This window comes from Cibotium barometz, chromosome 29, assembly GCF_041138505.1.
Source record: "Cibotium barometz isolate CiBa-2024 chromosome 29, ASM4113850v1, whole genome shotgun sequence".
NCBI classification, from domain to species: Eukaryota; Viridiplantae; Streptophyta; class Polypodiopsida; order Cyatheales; family Cibotiaceae; genus Cibotium; species Cibotium barometz.
In genome coordinates this window covers 31,266,289-31,291,623 of record NC_141074.1, presented here as the reverse complement: position 1 = coordinate 31,291,623, position 25,335 = coordinate 31,266,289, and positions in this window count along the sequence as shown.

The following is a 25,335-nucleotide window of genomic DNA, read 5'->3' as shown; positions in this document are numbered from 1 at the left end:
AAAAAGTCATTAAAATCATAATATGGCAACTTAAAGGGCCCCTATAGACCTCAACCTTCCCCTAATGAGGGACCATGGTAAACCTTTTTAAGGCTTTTTCCAAAACCCCCTCATGTGACATATCATTGGAAAGAGCTTAAAGAGTAGGTTCTAAATGCACATTCTCCGACAACTTCAAGTTTGTATGCTTAAGACACACCAAAAAGTAGATTGAAAAGAAAATTACCAAAGTCTTGAGATTTTTCCAAATCATCCAATATGGTAAGTCATGCTTTTGTTTAATGTTAGTACAAACTATACAATGCAATATGGTCAGAGGGAAGGCACTTTCGCATGGGGCGTGTGGATTCTAAAAGAAACACATTTGATTGTGGTGTGATGGGAGCTTTTGAGCAAGAAAGTTGAGCTAGTCGACATCATACCAATGTCATAGAGGGCAATCTTGAGTATTGTGAGACTATTCGAGATATTATTGAGGTTAGATTTCGAGCATTTAGTCTATTCATCTTTGATATCAAATGGTTCAAGGTGATATATAAAAGTGCTCAAGCAACTGTGAAGAAACATCCAAATGGGTTCTTTCAAATTGATTCCACCAAGTTTTGGAATAATGAGAAAGATACTTTTGTACTACCTCAACACTATCAGGTTAGTAATCCAACCAATCCCAAAATAAATCTTGATATAATATAATAAAAGTGTAACCCCTTTTCTTTGTGATATTAGGTTGTGTTTCATGCCGATTGAATTGATCCAAAGTGGTAGTATGTTATACAAGTTTTTCCTCATTCAAAACACATCTTTCAAGATCAAGATGTGGAGGTTGAATCTCTAGATGAGGTACAAGTACTACCTCAAATCGGCTCATTGGAAGAAGATGATAAAGAAAACATTTTGGAGGGGGCCAATCAAGAGCATGAGGAACATCAATCTGAAGAAGATGATGAGTCACCTATCAATCATGACAATGCTTCATTGGAGCATGATAGTAATATTGATATGGAACCCCATCTTTTCATTGAGCTTCCATTAGATATAGACATTGTGATGAAGCAACACATATGGATTTATTACAAGATGTGATAGATTCATAATCTTGACATTGTTTCTCTTCTCAAAAGTTTTCAATTATATATATATATATATATTTTGCTCGAAACACAGCTCCAAGGGTTCTAATGGATGTTTTTTTAAAACTATAATCATTTTCTGTGTGTATGTGACATGTATAACTTAAATTCAACATCCAACAACTCTCTGGAATTTTATGTAGCAAAAATACCAATGCAATTTTGTTGCTTTAGCAGCAAAATTTTGGCTATTATAGGCATTGCTGATGAGTAGCAAAAATTAGCTACTATAATTGTTGCCCCATAACAATGAATTCTCGCTGCTAGGAGCGAGTGAAATCCTGACATCCCGATAAAATAAATGCTACTAGGAAACACTAATGCTGATATGCCCCCATCCTGTTGTAGTGTCTTCAAAGGTTTAGAGAGTAATACGCATGTTAAACAGAGCAACCTAACAATGTGGACCATGACGCTGATGGCATGGCTAGATTTCTTGATGATTGGTTTCAGAGTAATACAGATGACAGTGATCCTCATGAAAGTGATGGCATGGCTAGATTTCTTGATGATTGGTTTCAGAGTAATACAGATGACAGTGATCCTCATGAAAAATATCTCTACAAAGAAGCACTCACAATGATCTATGAGAGTTCTTTCATGATGAGATTATATATGACCTTCCTCATCCTGAACCTCCAAGCTTGCTACTTAGTAGATTAATGAGAATGAGTGAATTACAAGTGAGGTGACATGATAATATGACTTACACACACTTATAAGAGTGTGTATACATGCTCGGGGGAGAAAACGTCCTAAAAAGGGAAAAAGTACCTCTGTCCCACTATAAGCCTATGTCCACACATCACTACCATTGTGGCTAGAAAAAGTGAATCTAGTTTTCCTCCTCTTTTGGGTCTAGTAATAAAGCTATGGAAGCTTCATCCTCTGGTTCGCATATTTTCTCACTTTATCCATTAAAGTTGTGCATGTGTATTGAATGAAATCAAGCGGTTATATTTGATCCCAAGTCATTGATAGGAGTCTATTTTGCCTTCTCTTCAGGGTCTAGTAAGAAATCTATGGAAGTTTCATCCTTTATGATTCACATCTTTTGTCACTTTGTCCACTAGAGTAGTGCATGTGTATTAAATGAAAGTGAACATATGTATTTGAACTTAAGTCATTGATAGGCGAATTCTGGTTACCTCTTTGTACTTATGGTCCTTCACATTTATCATAATGGTATTTCCCTCTTGACAGAGATAAATTACATCATATTCCCAACCATGAATCATCACCAATTTGCTCATGAATAGTCTTCACATATTACATCATAATTGGTGGGTCTTCTAAAGTCAACAACAATGACAGCTTTATACTCATAGAGTCAAGCCACATGAAGTTATCCCAACATCCTTCAGAATTTCCATACGGGTTCCTAAATTCCATCTCCTAGCATAAGGAATATATTTGCTCTTTTAAGAGGCTTGCTTCTCCAAGTTTGCCACATGTCACTTGGTAGAAATTCTCACTCCCATTGCCTTGTGAGGATTGTAGTGGTGATCACTCCCCCAAGTTAGATTGGGATGGTGGCATTCTTATCATCTCCCTCATAGTACTTCCCAATTTCGTATTTTGTATTATAGGTCTCTTTATTTTCTAGCCCAACTCTTCTTAACAACTTGAGGTAAGCTCTTTTTATATTTAAGCTTTGATTGTTTGCACCCTTTGGGTGCCGGGGTTTAGGATTAGAGAGAGAGAGAGAGAGCATTCTCTATGCATGCATAAAGCATACTCTTTATACATGCTTGGGCCTAGGAATACTCAAGCCTATGCATGACCAAGCTTAGAGATTGCATACTCTATGCTCTATGCATGCATGCATGCATATAGTATGCATAGTCTATGCATGCATATAGTATGCATAGTCTATGCATGCATAAAGACAGAATGTTTTGTGCTTCCATAGAGTATGCATGCTTTATGCTCAATGTATTCTTTATATATCTTTCATAAAGATAGCATGATTTGGGCTTCCATAGAGTATGTATGCTCCATGCTCTGTGCTCCGTGCTCTATATTGCTCTATGGTCTATGGTCTATGCTCCATGCTCCATGCTCCATGCTCCATACTCCACGATCTATGCTCTATGCTCCATGCTCCATGCTCCATGCTCTATGCTCTATGCTCTACACACGCCTAGATTATACATAGAGTAATGGTTTTTATGCATAATATTTAAGCCTACTACTTTATCGATTTCAATTTTATGCAGGTGTGTAGAATCATGGCTAAAACCCCAAAAGCTTATAACCCCTTAAACACCTTCACCCAGGAGCTTGCGTGCCTAGAGCACAACCCATGAGCCATGAGTAGTTTTTCCATTTCATATCACAAGAAATCCCATATCACAGAGTCATGGTAACAAATTACTTTTGGGGGGATGGGCCCTCCCATCCCTCTATTGCTACACTCACATCGATCCCCACTCCCTCTCATACACTTGTGTGCACCCCACCTACTCGTCGCTCTTCTATGCGTAGACATGGTTGTTGTTGTCGTGGGAGTGGTGGAACACGACTGATGCCTACATGTCAGAGTCCACCCATCTCCTCCACATCTAGTCTGAGGGGCTGCACTACTAAGAAATCCTGAGTATCACGTACGTTCAAGGGGTATTAAAAAAAACCCTTACTTGTGAATTTTTCATTTATAAAATGACCCCTTTTATAAATGTATTTCTATAAATTAACCCTAAAATTTTGTATTAAAAAACCCCTTCATTTGGACTCACGTGCTATACATGCATATTTTTAGGTAAACCCCCCGAGCATCTAGTACACCATGCACACTTAGGAGTACAGTCCTTGCACAACATTCATACATAAATTTTATCGTGTGTGCAATGGAGCAGTCATGTAGGATTAGACAGGGAAGGAGATGAAAGTGTGTACCAACTCCTAAAGATTCATTTTGCACATGCGGTGATGATGTCGAAGAAGTGGGAAGCCCCAGAGTAGGAAAACAAAACTTCATCATCTCACATATTAAGAGTACACTGCTACAAGTGAAGTAGTGCCTAATCAATGGATCAACCATTTCATGGTAAAAACCATGACATCGTGCGGATCCAAGGAAATGGATGATTTGAAGGAGAGAAAGCCAAAATCTATTTGGCTATATAAGGAGGAGTGGTAGATGATCCAAGTAGAGCACACTTGATAGATACAATCAATAGAAGGAGGTTGTACGATCCTAAATGGAGAGTACAGGCTCATCGCACCTTAGTAATTGAGGCTATGAGTCCTTCCACAAGTACTTTATAACTTTTTTGCATATCTCTGTAATTTTGTGTCTATGATATGCAATAGTTACATGTATTTAACCTTGAAAATTTGTTGATGTAGGAAAGCATGGTAGGTCATCCCCCATTTCTCTGCAAGAGGAGAAATAGGGCTAGAAGTTTGGCATACAGGTGCTTCTTGAGCAATTCCATTTTAAGGGCACGCCCATCAATTGGGAATGGTAATGAATGCAATAAGTATCCTACTACTATTTACATACATCTACTTATTTTCATTACCATGTTTACATTGCATAATAATTTCTTCTGTTGTATGCATTGATGCAGGATGATATGCCCCAACTTATCAGCAACTAGTAGTGCATTGCTATCTCTACATACATCTCTTAGCATGCTATTTTAACTTGTACACATGATGTTTTGGAATATATATAGTGTTGCTTTCCATGCCTTGGATCAACACCTCGATGTAATCTTGCAAATATGTAATTATATTTTTACATGATATGAAACACAAGTTTTCGCTTTACCATGAGTACAGTTGGATAAGTAATCTTACCAATATGCAAAATGTTGTATCCATATTTAATCTATAGCTCGATTCACCATTTTATCAAAATAAGAATTTGCACAAAGAATTGCTATATAGGCACTGGTACAAGCGCTCGTATAAGCACTGATACACTGTTGGCTACCTATGCCTATAGCAACACCTATACCCACGTCTATACTAATGCCTATACCCAAGCCTATACTGACATCTACACCCCATCTATAATAATGCCTATACCCATGCCTATGAACTTTGTATCTTGCAACCATCTTATGGATCAAGTGATCTTGCAGCTTCTCCATGTGAACCTAAGATTAGTGATCTCTAATTGTAAGGTTTGCACCTCACACAATTTATCAATTTGAAACTGCATCAGGTAATGCCATCTGACAAGATTCAAGGCATCTACCAGAATGGACAAGTGCCCAAGTTTGAAATTCCAATGAGTGCTCTTGGGCTTCCCCACCACAAATCTAAATGCACATGGGATTGCTCGCTCATTGATAAGATGTAACTTCCTTCGTCTCTTCTGGAAATGATTGCTTGTACTATCCTTGATGGCGTGCCCCATTTTCAGGCACTTATAATGAACGTGGTTTCTTGATGGCCACATCCGGGTCTTCCGGCATTAGCTTAGGCTTCTTGAGCATCAAATGCATGCAATACCTTGATATCCCTATGTTCACAATCACATCCATATCTCGGGCATGTCTCCCATAAACAGATGAATGTAGAAGATGGAGTTCGAAGACACACGTAAGCAGATGGCATCTCACAAGAACATCTTGCAAGCCTTCATCCTCATCGAAAGGAACATTATATACATTCTTTAATATTTTGCTCCTCACGTGCCCTAGATCCTTGAATCCGCCGCCGAGAACTTTGTATCTTGCAAACCATCTTATGGATTAAGTGATCTTGCAGCTTCTCCATGTGAACTAGCGCAAAGAGATTAGTGATCTCCAATTGTAAGGTTTGCACCTCACACAATTTATGAATTTGAAACTGCATCAGGTAATGCCATTTGACAAGATTCAAGGCGTCTACCAGAATGGAGAGGTGCCCAAGTTTGAAATTCCAATGAGTGCTCTTGGGCTTCCCCACAAATCTAAATGCACATGGGATTGCTTTCTGATTGATAAGACGTAACTGCCTTCGTCTCTTCTGCAAATGATTGCTTTACTATCCTTGATGGCATGCCCCATTTTCAGGCGCTTATAATGAACGTGGTTTCTTGATGGCCACATCCGGGTCTTCTGGCATTAGCTTAGGCTTCTTGAACATCAAATGCATGCAATACCTTGATATCCCTATGTTCACAATCACATCCATATCTTGGGCATGTCCCCCATAAACGGATGAATGTAGAAGATGGAGCTCGAAGACACACGTAAGCAGATGGAATCTCACAAGAACTTCTTGCAAGCGTTCATCCTCATCAAAAGGAACATTATATATGTTCTTTAATATTTCGCTCCTCAGGTGCCCTACATCCTTGAATCCGTCGAGAACTTTGTATTTAGCAACCATCTTATGGATCAAGTGATCTTGTAGCTTCTCCATGTGAACTTGCGCAAAGAGATTAGTGATCTCCAATTGTAAGGTTTGCGCCTCACACAATTTATCAATTTGAAACTGCATCAGGTAATGCCATCTGACAAGATTCAAGTCATCTACTACAATGGAGAGGTGCCCAAGTTTGAAATTCCAATGAGTGCTCCTGGGCTTCCCCACAAATCTAAATGCACATGGGATTGTTCGCTGATTGATAAGACGTAACTGCCTTCGTCTCTTCTGGAAACGATTGCTTGTACTATCCTTGATGGCGTGCCCCATTTTGAGGCGCTTATAATGAACGTGGTTTCTTGATGGCCACATCCGGGTCTTCCGGCATTAGATTAGGCTTCTTGAGAATCAAATGCATGCAATACCTTGAAATCCCTATGTTCACAATCACATCCATATCTCGGGCATGTCCCCCATAAGTAGATGAATGTAGAAGATGGAGTTCGAAGACACACGTAAGCAGATGGCATCTCACAAGAACATCTTGCAAGCCTTCATCCTCATCGAATGGAAAATTATATACGTTCTTTAATATTTTTCTCCTCACATGCCCTAGATCCTTGAATCCGCCGAGAACTTGGTATCTTGCAACCATCTTATGGATCAAGTGATCTTGCAGCTTCTCCATGTGAACTTGCGCAAAGAGATTAGTGATCTCTAATTGTAAGGTTTGCACCTCACACAATTTATCAATTTGAAACTGCATCAGGTAATGCCATTTGACAAGATTCAAGTCATGGGTCATGGATAAGCTTCGATCTAAAGTGCGCTATTGGAAACTCTCCATGGCCACATGGTTGCTTCATGTTAGATTCAGAATTGTCCAATCCATTGTTATGGCCTACATACAGCTTTATTTTCCATTGATATCCTGGACTAAAGTGGCTATCTCTACCTTCATGTCGTAAGATTGGAAAGAAGTTCTTTCACAAACACATTGGACATCTATCCTTATTTTTGACGTTCTTTGCAACAGTCCATATATGACTCTTGCAAACTTCGAGATGTGGACGCATCTTGCTTGGAGTTATTTAGTCAATGTTTTGATTAGATAGATTGAGCTCTACTTTGACAATGTATCTCTAGTCTTACATATAGTTGTTTTAAATATATAGATACGATGAGTGACCACACCCGTAAAGTGAAGCTGGTGATCATCAAGACTTTGCTACGAAGGTACTGGACTTTCTAGAGATACACTATTAGAGGCCATGGCAGACTATGTGGAGATGGATGATGCGGGTTTAGACGGCGCCATCGAGATTCTTGGGAGATTCAGTATGCTCATACGACCTGGAGAGGATACATCCTCCCAGCCACATGCAGGAGTGGAGACTTCTTCTCATGCACACACTACAGCGCATCGGTAAGCTTCTCGATTGATAAAATAGTAATGTCATCCTTTTTTTACATATAGAATTCTTAATATATATATCCTTTTGATGTCTTTGTTTTCTTAGGACTCCTATCCCAGGTACATCACATCACGAGAGTCAGCGGCTTACTTTTGATGTACCTCCTGGTACACTCAGGTGACACCTGATTCACAGGCTAGTGGCCGTTCGTCCTGTAGGTATATCTTTTATGGCGATTACGGATTAAATATCAAGTACTTCTTAAGAACTCACATCTCAATATAACGTATGTTTGTATTGCACGTAGGCGTTAGCGGTAGAGTAGCACACCACCAGTGCCCCCACCAGTGCCCCCACCAGTGCCGATGCACATGTGCACTGGCACTTTGGGTGTCACATGCGACATCACGCCTGACGGGGGTATCCTTCAGATCAGAGTCGGCATCGCCTTCAGACGTCGGATGAGAGACCTTTGCATGTCTTATCTACAGCGAGTTCATATACCATGGTAGTAAGTATTATTTAACATAAAGAATATGAATTACAGTTTTTTATTTGAATTACTAACTGACTTTATTTTGCAATGCAGCGATCAACTCGAGGATGACAAGAAATATGTCATCAACACACTGGAGACTGTAAGATTCCTCCCCAGCCTCACAAAATGTCCAGCATATTCCCATTTAATCAATCCCTCTTCAAAAATATAAAGACCTTGTTTCTAACTGTTTTAACCTAGAGAGAGAATATATTCTAGAGAGAGAATATTCAGATTTTGAATATTTTTGGATAGAAAAATATCTCATATAATTAAGATGAATTCCCCTGAAACAGAAATTCAAAAAGAATTTTCAAATGTGCAATTGGAATTAATTGGAAATAGGTATAAAGAACCTTAGTCTAAGGGTCTAGATTTTCAGAAATCTTTAGACTATGGTCCAATTAAGGTTCCTATGGGCCAATAGCATCAATCCATGTGTAGGGAGGAGATAAATCCAATTTGTAAAAAAGAAAATACCCAAAATGAGTAAATGCTCACATAAGGTGAAGAGTTGAAAATGTACAAGGTTTATTAGTAAAAAAACTATGAGCAATATTAAAAATATGAGATATTTTGGGTATAATGATTCCATTTTGACACATATGTAAGGAAGGGGAGTTCTTTAAAGGAGGTGCATATTTCATATAAGATGAAGAGTTGAAAATGTACAAGGTTTATTAGTAAAAAAACTATGAGCAATATTAAAAATATGAGATATTTTGGGCATAATGATTTCATTTTGACACATATGTAAGGAAGGGGATCAGTTTGATCAGTAATGGTCTTGACTACGTTAGAGTAAAAAGTTATCCTGGTGGAACCGTCCATGCTTTCCAGATAAAGGAAGTTTTTTTCGGGTTCGGTTTTGGAAAAACCGACGGATTAGTCTCTTGTCCGGATATCCGTGACGAGGCCCCGAGTGTGGGACCCCTGTCCTGCGTGAGAAGTGCTACTTCCACTGCTAGTACCCGAATCCGTTGCCCGGTGGGAACAGGGATCTCACAAGCTGTGTACAGGGTAATTTCAGCTTCAAGTTCACTAAAAGAAAGTTCGTATCGGGATTCGATTCCCCTCCTCTATCTTGCGTTTCAACCCCAGTATTGATCAGCATCTCAACCTTCAGTACCCGCAATCAAGCATTATTCCCTGGATCGACTTGGCCTAGCAGTAGACCATCGAAGCCAGCAGTCTTCTTGCATCACCCTCAGTAGTTCCAGCATTTCGTGGCAGTAGTTCCAACATCACCCTCAGTGAGCACCGACAATACCCTTAGCCGCCCGCAGCACCCCCCACGCTGCCTATTTGCTGCTCCAGCTCTGCTCTCTCTCTCTATGACACTATGGTCACCCCAGCTTTGATGTATGCAGCAGCAGTATGGGCCCCATGCTTGTCAGATGCCTCATGAACGCCCCTCATGAATGCAGATTGAGAGACCACAGATATGTATGATCTCACGCTTGTTCTGCAGCACCAAACCATCAGTACGGCGCTATTCTACCTGACATTGGTATCAGAGCTCTCTGGTGGTAACTTTTTGGTCTCATAGGTCATTTTGGCCTTTTGAAGACGTAAATATAGCATTTCATTTTGTTTCATTTCTCTCTCTCTCTCTCTCTACTTACCGTGCATTGTCGCGTCGATGACTCATGAGTTTGCACATTTGCTTCAGCAAATGCCACTTCCGACTCCATCCTATCCCAAACTCTGTCTCTGTAAGATCCCTGTTCCCACTGAGCAACGTATTCAGGATACTAGCAGCGGAGGTAGCACTTCTCGCGCAGGACAGGGGTCCCACATTCGGGGCCTCACCCACGGATATCCGGATAAGAGACTAATCCGTCGGTTGTTTCAAAAACCAAACCCGAAAAAAACTTCCTTTACCGGAAAGCACGGGTGATTCCACCAGGAAAACTTTTTACTCTAACGTAGTCAAGATCATTTCTGATCAAGCTGATCCATTGCATCTTCAAGTACTTGATCAGATCAAGGAAGAAACTTGCACTTGGATCATTGGGATCAACGCTTTTTTTCCCATTCAAGAGGCACAGCCGTTGATTCCTATCCATAGAACAATTACTGTCCGGGATTTACTTTATCTATCATAATAACAGAATTTGAGTCTCGATTTACGGATCCATCAGTCCAGCCTAACCCCATCCACCAGTCCCATGGGTTAGCCAACCGCCCAACCACTGTAGTGATGGGATCCAATTAAGAACTTGGTTAGGTTTTGTCCCAGGTACCAAGGAAAAGAGTTCCAAGGCCCCCTAGCCGGAAGTTCATGCAAAAATAAAACTAGTCACACCACTTACACACCCAATATGAAATTGCCTTTTCACAGATTCAACCAGTTTAAAACAATCCTTTAATAAAACCATAGTATCACTGATCACCATCTTCCAATTTATCCAGTTGATTCTTAATTTTCCCATCATTCCTTCATCAAAGTATCTATGGCATCATTGGCAACTAGGACGCTCACCACCTGTCCACTTAGGGGCCGTTTCCTAATTCCTAGCCCATAATACTCCGCAATATAATCACTTATCAAGATGGACTCTCGTTGAAGATCAGCAAGATCAACCAACAGATCCATATAAAGAGCCATGGACTCATCCGTTGAGGACCAGCAAGGTCAGTCAACCAGATCCATGCCCGGTTTCAGAAAACAACTCTTACTCCTTGTTCCAATATCTTCCTCGACGCACGCGTGGGTATCCTGGGCGACCCAGAGCCCGAGCACCGTATGGTCAGCACCCTCTAGGATCCTTCGCAGGTGACCTAGCGCTTCACTCATAGGCCGCTTCCTTGGCCCCTGATCCACTGTACCGAAAGCTCACCATTTTAATTGCACCGAGGCTGGTCAAGACCTCGGCCGACCTTGCTGCGCGAGACGTCCTCCATTGACTCTCCGTCAGCAGTTGTGCAACTTTATCAGTTAGGTCTCCACGACCTTGATCACAAGACGGTCAAAATGCTTTCCCAGCATTCTTGACATAAAACAGTCATTTACAAACAGTCACAAAATACAGTTTCTATATCGAATTCCATCTTTCCACATTATCCCTCCTCAATCCACATCACTTATTCCACATTCCCTTCATATGTACTCGTTCTCATCCATTCATTCATGTCAACGACATTTTATTTCCCATACCCATTCACCTTCATTATTCTTCATACACATCCATGCATACATCCATTTTCACATCTTTACTCATACATCCACATCCACATACATACATCCATACATACACATCCACATGCATACATCCACATCTACATGCATACATCCATACATACACATCCATATGCATACATCCACATCCTCATTCGTATATCTACATCTACATGCACATTCACATCCATACTCCACGTACATACATCTATTTTTTTTCCCTTCCCATTCATATAGCCCCATACGCCTTCACATCTATTCTTTTACATCACATCCATTTTCACCTTATGACAACCCATATACATCTTATCTCATCACATACACTTCTTATCTCATTCCATACACATCTTATCATCTCTTAACTCATCTTATCACATCCTAACTCATCTCATATACATCTTATCTCATTTTATCACATCTCATACACCTCTTATCACATCTTAACTCATCTTATCACATCCTAACTCATCTCATATGCATCTTATCTCATCTTATCACATCTCATACACCTCTTATCACATCTTATCACATCTCATACACCTCTTATCTCATCTTATCACATCTCATACACCTCTTATCACATCTCATACACCTCTTATCACATCCTAACTCATCTCATATACATCTTATCTCATCTTATCACATCTCATACACCTCTTATCACATCCTAACTCTTCTCATATACATCTTATCTCATCTTATCACATCTCATACACCTCTTATCACATCTTAACTCATCTTATCACATCTCATACACCTCTTATCACATCTTAACTCATCTTAACTCATCTTATCACATCCTAACTCATCCTTTATGCATACCTCTATGCAAGAATTTCAATTGTGATAAAAGTAACACTTTTACAATAAAATAATCATTTTTTTGTAATATTTTTATAATAAAATAATAATTTATTTATTTTTCTCATTTCTATGCACGAATTTCAATATGATGAAAATAACTTTTTATAATAAAATAATCATTTTTTTTCTTTACAGTTTTATAATAAAATAATAAAATATTCATCTTTTATGCATACCTCTATGCATGAAATTCAATTAGGTTAAAAGTAACACTTTTATAATAAAATATTTATCTTTTATGCATACCTCTATGCATGAAATTCAATTATGTTAAAAGTAACACTTTTATAATAAAATATTTATCTTTTATGCATACCTCTATGCATGAAATTCAATTATGTTAAAAGTAACACTTTTATAATAAAATATTTATCTTTTATGCATACCTCTATGCATGAAATTCAATTATGCTAAAAGTAACACTTTTGATATAAAATTCTATCCATTATGCATACTTCTATGCATGAAAATAAAAATGATAAAAGTATCCATTATGCATACTTCTGTGCATAAAATAAAAATGATAAAAGTAATACTTTTGATATAAAAATTTATTCTTTATGCATAATATAAAAATTCAATTTTCTCATGATTCTAATGAATTTCTTTCAATTAATCTAGGATGATAATTCCTAGAATATGGTAAAAAATCCTCTTTTCATGCTTTGAATGAAATTATTTTATGTGTAAAATTTTATAAAATTTTGCCATAGCTCTGCTACTATAACTGATAAATCTCAATTATTTAAAAAAAGATAAGGCTTATCTTTAAGGGAATGATTAGAATGATCCCTAATTGGATCATTAACCCTTAATGGATTAAATAAAAAATAATCATAAACTAAAAGCATAGAAAAACTATTAATTTATTCTCAAGCATAGATTAATCTTGGATTAAGAAAAAGCTTTATGAAAAGCTTCATTTGGATTGAGAATGGGTCATGAATATAACCATTTCATAAGTGAGAGAGGGAAAAATCATTAGAATTAAACATAAATGAAAATTTATGAAATTCTTTACTATCATTAACCAATTAACTTCAATAACATTCAAAAACCATACCAATTAAGCTTCTCAAGCTTGAGAGGGGTTGAGAAGAGAGAAACATTGAGAAATTATAGAAAAATCAAAATTCACCATACTTACCTTACAATTTGCTTGATTCTTTGTTCATGGTAGAGGCCCCCAACCAATCAATTGGTTTAGTATGATGATGGAGCCACCAATGGGGATTAAAGAAGAGGGAAGTGTCAAAAACTAGTGAATTATTAAAGAATTCACAGTTCTTGGCTTAGGTGGAGTAGAGTAACAATGCATAAGACATTATATTTTTTCAACAAGGGGAGGCTTCTATTTATAGGAAAATTTGAGCTCCTAACCAAACAAACTGATTCTAGAATTTTCCAAGTCAGTTTGGTCACTTTTTGACCATTTTTAGGTCAGTTAAGCTAGCTTTTTGGAACTAGACTTGAATGAGGAGAGAGGAGAGATGAAATATCTCAACTTTTATGATTTTAAAACTCATTTAAGCATGTGTTTTAGGCGCCTCATTGAAGGCCCTCCTTTTCCTTACTCATGTGTCAAAAAAGGAATCCTTACACTCAAATATCTCATATTTTTATATTACTCATAGTTTTTTTACTATTAAACCTTGTACATTTTCAACTCTTCATCTTATGTGAGCATTTAGGCTAGCCGGAAGTTCATGCAAACATAAGACTAGCCACACCACTTACACACCCAATATGAAATTGCCTTTTTCTTAGCATCAGCTAACTTTAAAACAATCCTTTAATGAAACCATAGTACCACTGATCACAATCTTCCAATTTATCCGGTTGATTCTTAATTTCCCATCATTCCTTCATCAGAGTATCTGTGGCATCATTGGCAACTGGAACGCTCACCACCTGTCCACACAGGGGCCTTTTCAACAGTTCCTCGCCCATAATACTCGGCAATATGATCACTTATAAAAATCAAGATGGACTCTCGTTGAAGATCAGCAAGATCAACCAACAGATCCATATAAAGAGCCATGGACTCATCCATTGAAGACCAACAAGGTCAATCAACCAGATCCATGCCCAGTTTCACAAAACAACTCTTACTCCTTGTTCCAATATCTTCCTCGACGCACGTATGGGTATCCTAGGCGACCCAGAGCCCGAGCACCGTATGGTCAGCACCCTCTAGGATCCTTCGCAGGTGACCTAGCGCTTCACTCATAGGCCGCTTCCTTGGTCCCTCATCCACCGTATCGGAAGCTCACCATTTTAATCGAACCGAGGCTGGTCAAGACCTCGGCCGACCTTGCTACGCGAGACATCCTCCATTGACTCTCCGTCTCAGCAGTTGCAACTTTATCAGTTAGGTCTCCACGACCTTAATCACAAGACGGTCAAAATGCTTCCCCAGCATTCTTGACATAAAACAACCATTCACAAACAGCATTTACAAACAGTTTACAAGTACAATTTCTATATTAACTCTCATTTTTCCACATTATCCCTCATTAATCCACATTACTTATTCCACATTCCATTTATATGTGTACTCATCCAATCACATCATTTTCCATCTCTTCACTTCAGATTCCTTCACATCACATATCATATATTCACATCCATATCCACATCCATACATCCACATCCACATCCACATTCACATCCATACATCCACATCTACATGCTTACCTCCATTTTCACATCCTCATTTATACATCCACATCCTATATCCACATTCATACATACACATCCATATCCACATCCATACATCCACATCCACATGCATATATCCACTATCACGTCCTCATTCATACATCCACATCCACATACATACATACATCCACATCCACATTCCAATTCACATCTATACATCCACATCGACATCCACATACATACATACATCCACATCCACATTCCACATTCACATCTATACATCCACATCTACATCCACATTCACATACATTCACATCCACATTCCCATTCACATCTATACATCCACATCTACATCCACATACATATATACATCCCATCCATATTCCACATTCACATCTATACAGCCACATCTACATCCACATCCACATCCACATTCACATCCATACATCCACATCTACATGCTTACCTCCATTTTCACATCCTCATTTATACATCCACATCCCATATCCACATTCATACATACACATCCATATCCACATTCATACATACACATCCATATCCACATCTACATGCATACATCCACTATCACGTCCTCATTCATACATCCACATCTACATACATACATACATCCACATCCACATTCATACATACACATCTACATGTATACATCCACATCACATTCATACAACCATATTACATCCATTCTCGTCCTAACACATCCCATATACATCTTAACACATCCTAACTCATCTTAACACATTCTATCACATCTCATACACCTCTTATCATATCTTATCACATCTTATCACATCTTTTCACATCTCATACACCTCTTACCACATCCTATCACTTTCCATACGCATCTTATCACATCTTATCACATCTCATACACCTCTTATCACATCTTATCACATCTTATACACCTCTTATCACATCTTATACATCTCATACACCTCTTATGACATCTTATCACATTTCATATCTTTTTATAGAATACAAGAGAATTCTTATATTTGATATAAGATTTCTCTACACATTTATTTATGCATAAATTCCATTTAAGGAGACTAACACCTTCAAAATAAAAATCAATCTTTTATGCATCTTCTTATGCATAAATTCAATTTGGTAGGAATTACACTTTTAGAATAAAAGAATTTCTCTTATGCATCTAAGTTATGCATAAAATCCATTTATGATAAAAATCACACTTTTAGTATAAAAGAATATCTTTTATGCATACCTCTATGCATGAAATCCAAATATAATAAAAGTCACACTTTTAAAATAAAATAATCAACTTTTATGCATACCTTTATGCATGAAATTCAAATATAATAAAAGTCACACTTTTATAATAAAATAATCAACTTTTATGCATACCTCTATGCATGAAAATCCAAATATGTTAAAAGTCACACTTTTATAATAAAATAATCAACTTTTATGCATACCTCTATGCATGAAATCCAATTATGATAAAAGTAGCACTTTTACAATAAAATAATCATCTTTTATGCATACATCTATGCATGAAATCCAAATATGATAAAAGTAACACTTTTATAATAAAATAATCAACTTTTATGCATACCTTTATGCATGAATTTCAAATATGATAAAAGTCACACTTTTATAATAAAATAATCAACTTTTATGCATACCTCTATACATGAAATTCAAATATGATAAAAGTAACACTTTTATAATAAAATAATCAACTTTTATGCATACCTCTATGCATGAAATCCAAATATGATAAAAGTAACACTTTTATAATAAAATAATCAACTCTTATGCACACTTCTATGCATGAAATTCAATTGTGATAAAAGTAACACTTTTATAATAAAATAATCAACTTTTATGCATACCTCTATGCATGAAATCCAATTATGATAAAAGTAACACTTTTATAATAAAATAATCATCTTTTATGCATACATCTATGCATGAAATCCAAATATGATAAAAGTAACACTTTTATAATAAAATAATCAACTTTTATGCATACCTTTATGCATGAATTTTAAATATGATAAAAGTCACACTTTTATAATAAAATAATCAACTTTTATGCATACCTCTATACATGAAATCCAAATATGATAAAAGTAACACTTTTATAATAAAATAATCAACTTTTATGCATACCTCTATGCATGAAATCCAAATATGATAAAAGTAACACTTTTATAATAAAACAATCAACTCTTATGCACACTTCTATGCATGAAATTCAATTGTGATAAAAGTAACACTTTTATAATAAAATAATCAACTTTTATGCATACCTCTATGCATGAAATCCAATTATGATAAAAGTAACACTTTTATAATAAAATAATCAACTCTTATGCATACTTCTATGCATGAAATTCAATTGTGCTAAAAGTAACACTTTTACATTAAAATAATAATCTTTTATGCATACCTCTATGCATGAAATCTAATTATGATAAAAGTAACACTTTTATGTTAAAATAACAGTCTATTATGCATACCTCTATGCATGAAAATCAATTATGCATAATATAAAAATCAATTTCTCTATGAATATCTTCAATTAATCTAGGATGATAATTCCTAGAATATGGTAGGAAGTCCTCTTTTCATGCTTTGAATGAAATTATTTTATGCGTAATTTTTATAAAAATTTTGCCATAGCTCCGCTGCTATGAGTGATAAATCTCAATTTTTTCTAAGGGATAAAGCTTATCATTAAGAAATAATTAGAATGATCCCTAATTGGATCAATAGTCCATAATGGATTGAATCATCAATATTCATGAAATACATAAACTAAAAGCATAGAAAAAAGCCATTAATTTGTCCTTAAGAATAGATTAATCTTGGATTAAGGAAAAGCTTTATGAAAAGCTTCATTTGGATTGAGAATGGGTCATGAGTATGACCATTTCTTGAGTGAGAGAGAGAAATTTCATAAAAACCATTTGAATTAAGCATAAATGAAAATTTATGTAATTCTTAACTATCATTAATAATCAATTAACTTCAATAGCATTCATCAAATTATGTAACTCTTCACTACCATTCATCAATTAACTTCAATAACATTCAAAAACCATTCCAATTAAGCTTCTCAAGCTTGAGAGGGGTTGAGAAGAGAGAAACATTGAGAAATTATAGAAAATGATCAAAATTCACTAATTACCTTACAAATTGCTTGATTCTTTGTTCACGGTAGAGGCCCCCAACCAATCAACTGGTTAAGTATGTTGATGGAGCCACCAATGGGGATTGAAGAAAGAGGGAAGCTCCAATTTCTTCAATTTGGAGAGAATTTTAGAGAATAGTAGAAACTAGCATTATTTCAGCATAACTCTAGTATAGTAAAATTCTTCCTTTTTTTTTCAAAGGACTCATGTTCTATTTATAAGAGAGGGAAGCTCTAACCAAAGCTAACTGAATTCTAGAATTTTCCAGATTCAGTTTGGTTGAATTTGGACTAGATTTGGATCTAGTTTGGTTACTTTTTGATTCGGTTTGGTTCCATTTTGATTTGGTTTGGTTCAAGAGAGAGGAGAGATAAAAATATCACATTATTTTTGAGTTTAAAACTCATTCAAGCATGTGAAATATGCACCTCCTTTAAAGAACCCCCCTTCCTTACATATGTGTCAAAATGGAATCATTATACCCAAAATATCTCATATTTTTAATATTGCTCATAGTTTTTTACTAATAAACCTTGTACATTTTCAACTCTTCATCTTGTGTGAGCATTTACTCATTTTTGGATACCCAAAATATCTCATATTTTTAATATTGCTCATAGTTTTTTACTAATAAACCTTGTACATTTTCAACTCTTCATCTTATGTGAGCATTTACTCATTTTTGGATACCCAAAATATCTCATATTTTTGATATTACTCATAGTTTCTTACTAATAAACCTTGTACATAGTCAACTCTTCATCTTATGTGAGCATTTACTCATTTTTGGGTATCTTCTTTTACAAAATTGGATTTATCTCCTCCCTACACATGGATTGATGCTATTGGCCCATAGGAACCTTAATTGGACCATAATCTAAAATTTCTGAAAATCTAGACCCTTAGGCTAAGGTCCTTTATACCCATTTCCAATTAATTCCAATTGCACATTGGAAAATTCTTTCTGAATTTTTGTTTCAGGGGAATTCATTTTAATAAGATGAGATATTTTTCTATCCAAAAATATTCAAAATCTGAATATTCTCTCTCTAGAATATTTTCTCTCTCTATGCCAAAACAAGCAGAGACAAGATCTCTTATATTTCTGAAGAGGGAATTGATTAAATGGGAATATGCTGGACATTTTGAGAGGCTGGGGAGGAATCTTACATTCTCTTCCACTTGAAAAACGCGAGATGTCCTCATCTCGCAAACTTGGGATAATTTCGCAAGATGCACGAATATGAGACTTAGAGAAAAATTTAATTAAGATTAACCACCAAAAAAAAAAGTCTCAAGGAGAGTAAGATTCAAGACAAGAACAAGATTTAAACTTTATTCATTCTTGAAACATATACAATAAAGATAGAAGAACTCTTTACACTTCCATAAGCCCGTCCATCATATGATCACAAAAGCAGCACTCACAAGCTGCGCACGTATAAGGTAACTCATCTATGGGAATGATTCTGTTAGTTATTGCCGCACCTATCTCAGTGGTATGAGGTGATCTAACAAAAGGACCTCTGAGAGGCAAGCCAAAAACGGGGTAAAGGCATATCTTTTGATGAGGAAGAAAACACGCCAGTAAGAAGACCCGCTCAGAAAACCCAAGATGTCTTGATCTCATGACGCAGTAGTATCGGGGACCCAAACCCAAGGCTTCAATAACCATGGCCAAGCAGACATTGTTACGAAAGTGCTGCTGACCCCAGGGTGTTACCCTAGTTATGTCTTGATAGGTCCGCCATTTGGTCTGAGCTACAGAAGTTCCCAAGTGAGGAAAAAGTGAGCGCTCATACTGTTCTATAAAATCCTTCTTCACAGACTCGCTTGCGTCTTGAAGGTGAGAAATCATCATGGATAAAACTAATTCCTATCGCCAAGCCATGAAGGAGATTAAGAAAGAAAGAGATCGATGGAAGTAAGATTACTGTGAGCGACAAGTAAAAGTTACGACTTATATAAAGGAAGGAGCTAGTGTAACTTAGAAGCCAACGGTATCTTGCCACTGAAGTTTTACCATCTTTCCAAGATTTGGGTTTGGCACATTTTTCTATAGAAGGCATTAAGAACTTTGAGATGAGGAGATAAAAGAAGCTCACCTACTTTCTTTGAATTCAGATAAGGCCCACAATATTTGGGGGATAACTTCTTATACTCGCCAAGAGATAAAGAACTTCTTTTGGGCCGTACTCGAATGAAGACCAACACCTTGGTATCCAAAACACCGATTTTTACTTCTGAACTCATTGTTCTGAATCCTTAAAACAGGTGGGACTCCTGAGAAGGTATTCTGGGTAAAGGTCTTCCTTTTTTTTTAAAAACAGAATCTTTCTTTTATTTTAGAGAGAGAATAATTATAAGATCAAAAAGGGAGGTTCTTACTCCTGTATACCTCGAAGGCTGGGGGAGAAATCTTACATTCTACCCCACTTAAAAAGGCACGAGATGTCCTCATCTCGCAAAGTAGAGGACAACTCTTTTTTCTTAAGATCCAATTTATTCTGGGGTTCCTTATATTCTGGTCAACCCAACAGAATACGGGGATAAATATTCCTTATATAGAACTCATCATTAAATAACAATTCATTTAATATAAGATCATTCATATCTTTAACACGATAATGGTCCATTAGATCGAAAATTTTTCTTTCTGAACATTCCTCCACGGGAATTTCAGTCAAGCAAGTTTTCAATTTGTCATCCCTTAACTTGATATACCGAGTCAAGTGTTAACAGTAGCACTTTGACAGCACAATCCACTAATCTCATAGTGATTTGCTGAAATCATTATCATCATTCCAGTTATGAATATCATCACAGCAGGGACTCGTCCCATTCATCCTCATTGAGGTTTCGCTCAGCTTATTACATTTCAACCAAATTTCAGGGATCGTCATTTTTCAATCAGAATCCAAATCAATTCATCAATTCTCAAACAGAATTAAAAATCATATCAACCACATTCAAAATCATCCTCTGGATAGCATTAACGCTTATAATTTCAAGTCTTAGATTTATTTGTATATACTGCCGGTAAAGAGCTGCAGTTATACCCTCGGTATATACGGGTCGTCATAATACTTGGAACTATAAGGTAAATACCATCATGTCTAGGCCTCAAGCAAGTCAGGGTTCCATATAATTGCGGTACTTCCATTTGAAGACCCAATTACTAATTTATGAATTTTCAGATTGAATATCAATTTGTATGAATTATATCACACAATTACAACCTTTTTGTTTCTTGATAAATTTTTGATATATTTGGCTTCTTGGTTGATCCTCATTAACCCAAAAGCTCTAATACCAACTGTGAGATCCCTGTTCCCACCGGGCAACGGATTCGGGTACTAGCAGCGCAAGTAGCACTTCTCACGCAGGACAAGGGTCCCACACTCGGGGCCTCGTCCACGGATATCCGGACAAGAGACTAATCCGTCGGTTTTTCCAAAACCGAACCCGAAAAAAACTTCCTTTATCCGGAAAGCACGGACGGTTCCACCAGGATAACTTTTTACTCTAACGTAGTCAAGACCATTATTGATCAAACTGATCCGACTGCACCTACAAGGGTACTCGGTCAGATCAAGGAAGAAACTTGCACTTGGATCATTGGGATCAACGCTTTTTTCCCCATCAAGAGGCACAGCAGTTGATTCCTATCCATAGAACAATTACTATTCGGGATTTACTTCATCTATCGTAGTAACAGAAATTGAGTCTCGATTTACGAATCCATCAGTCCAGCCTAACCCCATCCGATCCCATGGGTTAGCCAACCGCCCAACCACTGTAGTGATGGGATCCAATTTGGAATTTGGTTAGGTTTTGTCCCGGGTACCAAGGAAAAGAGTTCCAAGGCCCCCTAGCCGGAAGTTCATGCAAACATAAGACTAGCCACACCACTTACACACCCAATATGAAATTGCCTTTTTCTTAGCATCAGCTAACTTTAAAACAATCCTTTAATGAAACCATAGTACCACTGATCACAATCTTCCAATTTATCCGGTTGATTCTTAATTTCCCATCATTTCTTCATCAGAGTATCTATGGCATCATTGGCAACTGGAACGCTCACCACCTGTCCACACAGGGGCCTTTTCAATAGTTCCTCGCCCATAATACTCGGCAATATGATCACTTATAAAAATCAAGATGGACTCTCATTGAAGACTCGGGGGGGTCACTCACAAAAAATGTGAATATCACGTGCGTTCAACAGAAGCATATTTTTAATTTATGAAACTTACAGAAATATATTTACATAAGGGTATGATTTAAATTTTTATAAAAAAAATTTACATATTCATAAAGAAAAGGGGATATTATATAGATAAAAAGATTCACAGATAAGGGATTTAAAATATAGGCCTTGAACGCACGCGATAGGGGTATTCTATATATAGTGACCCCCCCGAGATTGAAGATCAGCAAGATCAACCAACAGATCCATATAAAGAGCCATGGACTCATCCATTGAAGACCAGCAAGGTCAATCAACCAGATCCATGCCCAGTTTTACAAAACAACTCTTACTCCTTGTTCCAATATCTTCCTCGACACACGTGTGGGTATCCTAGGTGACCCAGAGCCCGAGCACCGTATGGTCAGCACCCTCTAGGATCCTTCGCAGGTGACCTAGCGCTTCACTCATAGGCCGCTTCCTTGGTCCCTCATCCACCGTACCGGAAGCTCACCATTTTAATCGAACCGAGGCTGGTCAAGACCTCGGCCGACCTTGCTACGCGAGACGTCCTCCATTGACTCTCCGTCAGCAGTTGCAACTTTATCAGTTAGGTCTCCACGACCTTAATCACAAGACGATCAAAATGCTTCCCCAACATTCTTGACATAAAACAGCCATTTACAAACAGCATTTACAAACAGTTTACAAATACAATTTCTATATTAACTCTCATTTTTCCACATTATCCCTCATTAATCCACATTACTTATTCCACATTCCATTTATATGTGTACTCATCCAATCACATCATTTTCCATCTCTTCACTTCAGATTCCTTCACATCACATTTCATATATTCACATCCATATCCACATCCATACATCCACATCCACATCCACATTCACATCCATACATCCACATCTACATGCTTACCTCCATTTTCACATCCTCATTTATACATCCACATCCCATATCCACATTCATACATACACATCCATATCCACATCCATACATCCACATCCACATGCATATATCCACTATCACGTCCTCATTCATACATCCACATCCACATATATACATACATCCACATCCACATTCCAATTCACATCTATACATCCACATCTACATCCACATACATACATACATCCACATCCACATTCCACATTCACATCTATACATCCACATCTACATCCACATTCACATACATTCACATCCACATTCCCATTCACATCTATACATCCACATCTACATCCACATACATACATACATCCACATCCACATTCACATCTATACAGCCACATCTACATCCACATCCACATCCATACATCCACATCTACATGCTTACCTCCATTTTCACATCCTCATTTATACATCCACATCCCATATCCACATTCATACATACACATCCATATCCACATTCATACATACACATCCATATCCATATCCACATGCATACATCCACTATCACGTCCTCATTCATACATCCACATCCACATACATACATACATCCACATCCACATTCATACATACACATCTACATGTATACATCCACATCACATTCATACAACCATATTACATCCATTCTCGTCCTAATACATCCCATATACATCTTAACACATCCTAACTCATCTTAACACATTCTATCACATCTCATACACCTCTTATCATATCTTATCACATCTTATCACATCTTTTCACATCTCATACACCTCTTATCACATCCTATCACTTTCCATACACATCTTATCACATCTTATCACATCTCATACATCTCTTATCACATCTTATCACATGTTATACACCTCTTATCAGATCTTATACATCTCATACACCTCTTATGACATCTTATCACATTTCATATCTTTTTATAGAATACAAGAGAATTCTTCTATTTGATATAAGATTTCTCCACACATTTATTTATGCATAAATTCCATTTAAGGAGACTAACACCTTCGAAATAAAAATCAATCTTTTATGCATCTTCTTATGCATAAATTCAATTTGGTAGAAATTACACTTTTAGAATAAAAGAATTTCTCTTATGCATCTAAGTTATGCATAAAATCCATTTATGATAAAAATCACACTTTTAGTATAAAAGAATATCTTTTATGCATACCTCTATGCATGAAATCCAAATATAATAAAAGTCACACTTTTAAAATAAAATAATCAACTTTTATGCATACCTTTATGCATGAAATTCAAATATAATAAAAGTCACACTTTTATAATAAAATAATCAACTTTTATGCATACCTCTATGCATGAAATCCAAATATGTTAAAAGTCACACTTTTATAATAAAATAATCAACTTTTATGCATACCTCTATGCATGAAATCCAATTATGATAAAAGTAGCACTTTTACAATAAAATAATCATCTTTTATGCATACATCTATGCATGAAATCCAAATATGATAAAAGTAACACTTTTATAATAAAATAATCAACTTTTATGCATACCTTTATGCATGAATTTCAAATATGATAAAAGTCACACTTTTATAATAAAATAATCAACTTTTATGCATACCTCTATACATGAAATTCAAATATGATAAAAGTAACACTTTTATAATAAAATAATCAACTTTTATGCATACCTCTATGCATGAAATCTAAATATGATAAAAGTAACACTTTTATAATAAAATAATCAACTGTTATGCACACTTCTATGCATGAAATTCAATTGTGATAAAAGTAACACTTTTATAATAAAATAATCAACTTTTATGCATACCTCTATGCATGAAATCCAATTATGATAAAAGTAACACTTTTATGATAAAATAATCATCTTTTATGCATACATCTATGCATGAAATCCAAATATGATAAAAGTAACACTTTTAT